Raw genomic sequence first — 3,859 nt, 5'->3', positions numbered from 1 at the left:
TTCTATGTTTATTTCAGGCCCTTACTTTTTCATTAACATTTGGAATACCTCCTTGGAGACACCACATGTAATCCAAAGAAGATGGTTCTATCAAAATTTTAAAACAGGATGGGAGCTTCAAAGTTTTTTCCCATGATTCTAGTGACTGGCCAATGACTACTTGTTTTCGAGGCCAATTAAGCATCTAGATTATCATCCTGACCCATGGCAAAATATTCCAATGGATAATCTCGGATGGATCCCATGAAGGATTGCATCCTTTCCTGAGGTACCACTTAATTTATCTCGTTCTTATCTCACTTACATGCATTTGAGTAATTCTCCATTATGTTCACCATAGATCTCAAGATGACATTTGTCCAGTTATGGTCTGTTACATATTATATATATAGGATAATGTTGAAGTAACATTATGGGGGGACATTTCTGACGTGGATGTTGTCATAAGCATAGATGTTTTTCATCGAGATCTCACCCTTACAATGTTACTCCAGTATGACTCATATATATAGAGGAATGCTAATGTCAATATTTCATGGGGACGTTAACATTGTCCACCACATTCATTTTCGAATAATAATCTTTCTTATTTTATCTTTTAATGAAAAATACAATGGTGTATTGATCTTTTACATAATAACCACTTGTTAACATAATATATGTTATGAGCATTTAAGTATTTTGAATTAAATATATATATTTTTTGTAATAAATGTTTTGACAATCAATGCCAAAATAATAAATGCATTTATTAATGATATAATAAATATATTTATTCTGTAAAAGAGTAACATACCCTTATCTTTTTCATTAAAAAATAAAACAAGAAGGGGTATTATTGAAATAAAAAAGTGTTGGACAATGTTAACATCTTCATGAGATCTTGAACGTTAGCATTCTATATATATATATATATATATATGGGGTTGGGATCCATTAATTCCTAAGAATGACTCATGAAAAAAACACATAATCCCAACCCTTTAAACACAAAATTCAATGGTTGAGATATATGAATATCATTATAGCACAACTTTCATAGATACTTATCCCAAGGTTAAATCTCAACCATTGGATTTGCATTTGGGATCATGTGTTCTTTCATCTCAAATTTGTAAACAAGTTATTTTTCTCCCAAAATCCACTCATCTTAAACCTCTTGACACATCTTGTTTCTTGAACCTCTCACAAACAATTTTGATCAAATGGAGATGAAATAATCAAGGCATAAAATCAAAGATTCAAATTGGATTTGGAAAATTGAAAATCCATTGACAGACTAACGACAATTACTACAACTAAGGCTTTAAAATGATTAATCCAAAACTAACTGTAATCTTTCCCAACAAGCCAAACAATGCAAACATTCCTCCCCAAACCCTAATGATTTAAGGCTTTTCAAAAAATTTAAGAAACAAAATTAAGGAGAAAAGTATTTTAAGTTATGTTTAGTAAACTTTAAAATTGAAGTGGGGCTCCTTTTAGATCTCCACTAAAACTTCATCCTCTCCTACTTAAACATATTTGTGATTTTTGAGTAGAGTGAAAGGTCAAGTGTGTTATAATGATGTTTTCATCAAATTAATTTAATAGCAAAAGAAGTTAACTAAAGCAAGGTAGCCACCTCTAATAAAATGTGATTTTCAATTTTATATCACACTAGTTAAGTTAAAGGAATAGGTGCCCCCACAGATGCCCATGGGTCTAAAGTTTGTGGACATCCCACTTTGGATGTGCTGATGTCAAACCAGACAAAGCATTCCTTTCTTTCCAAAGAATGGCCAAACTTTTCTCACCATTAATGGTGCGATCTGATGTAGAAACTTGTGTGCAAGCTTGGGTGGGTGGTATTACATAACTTTTATGTTCAACTATCGTGACTTATTGATACCAATCAAAAAAATTATAGTGACTTGTTGAATGGATTAAATTCCCATATATTTGTACATTTCTACAAATAGTAAACTCAAAACGATAATTAAGTTTGTTTATCAAGGCAAGATAGAATGAGAGTAGAAGGTAATCGAAAATGAAAAGAAGAGCTCTAACTTGCAAGTGATTCCTTTTGCTTGATACGATTACAATTAGCAACCTTTTTAATTCTTCTCAAATGTATTTCTTTTTTGGCATGTAAACTGAACTTAAAAGTTGCGACCTCGGATTTGCATTATACGTCAACCAAACTGAGCTATGGTAATGGAGCAAAACTACCAAATTAATATTTGATGAAAGTATATTAGTTAAAGGATTTTATGTGATTATAATTGTAATCTAATTTAAGCATCAGAGTCTTTTTCCATATGCCTTAAAAGAAAAATATTAGCATTTTTGAGATGTCAATGACAAAGAAGTCATTTTATACTCTTTTTTTTTTCTTCTTCTTTAGTCGTTAACAGACATGATTTTAAATTTTGAATTCTTGTCTCTTTCATGAAAGATATCGAAATGACTCAGATGCAATAAAATATTTTTATTTGATATGTGATCGAAAAAAAAATGGCAAATCTCAATCATGACATCATGATCACAAACGATACCGAGATGACTCGAGCAAACTAACCGAGTCTCTGACAATTAAAAAAAAAAAAAAAAAAAAAACTATACTCACAGAACTATCGAAAGCCATTACCCCGTGGGTCAAGGGGGTATGTCATCACCTTTAACTTATTATTGGATCATCAAAACCTAATTTACCCACCAACAAGTGTCCAAGCGGGACCTTCAAATAAAGGCAATAAAACTAATTTAAATTAGTGATCAAGATTCAACTAAGGCGGCATAGCATTGTGCCCGAGTTCAGTAACTCAAACCCAACCCAAGCTCAAGCTTCTAAACATGGGTTGAGCTCTGGTTAGTTCACATTAGAATGTCTTAGGGGGGTTGGGTTTGTTGAACAAATCTAATTTTATTTTGAATAGTAAAGAAATTTTATATTTTAAACAAGAAATACAATTAATAGAAATAGAAATATAAATATTATATATTAAATAATAAAATAAAAAATATTTGAAAAACATATAATTATATGTAAAAATATTTATATACATTTTATGGTCACGGGTTCAATTATTCTAATCCAGGCTCAACTCATGTTCTACGTAACTCAGACCACACTCGCCCATCAATAGGGTTTGAGCTCGGGCCAACCCGATGAAGTGTAGTACTATGTTAAATATATTTTTTTCTTGGACAATATCAAAATTGCTCTAATTAAAAATGGAAATTTTTTTGGCACCCCAACTATTAGGTATAACACCCTAATTATTAAACTTATTTGTCAAAGCCAACTGGAAATTAACACACGAAGATAGCGATTACCATTTTCACATTACAATTTTTTTCTCAATACTTATATACAAGATAATTAAAAAAAACCAAGAATGTTTTATCTTACTAGTACAAATTAGCTTAGTTGGTAAAATCTTTGCATGATGATAACATAGACTCGAGTTCAAATCTTGCCAACACCAAGTTATTAAACTTATTAAAAATAAGCTTACCACTAAATGAGCACCACTATATGAAAATTCAATGGTTCAAGGCCCAAGAATTTTAGAAATTCAACTTCAACGGTCAAAATCGTTGAAATTTTTTATGTTCCCCAGATTCGATGGCTTAGAGCCGTCGAATTTCTCTCGCCCTCCATTAATTTGATTACTGTTGTCTGTCAAAAAAAAAAAAACCTACAATGAAAAATTCGACCTCTTGTTCTGTCGAATATGGGTTTTTCATGTTTTGCACTATCGATAATAACCCATAAAAAAAAAAAAAAAAACTAATTGAAATCAATTATGATCATCTACTCCAACCTCTTGATGTTGATGTCATGGTCTTTGCTCTTCAATATCTCCCTCAAAGA

Source organism: Akebia trifoliata, chromosome 6 (assembly GCF_017979445.1).
Source record: "Akebia trifoliata isolate Shusen 1 chromosome 6, ASM1797944v1, whole genome shotgun sequence".
In the NCBI taxonomy this organism is placed as follows: Eukaryota; Viridiplantae; Streptophyta; class Magnoliopsida; order Ranunculales; family Lardizabalaceae; genus Akebia; species Akebia trifoliata.
Note: the sequence above shows the minus strand (reverse complement) of the source record.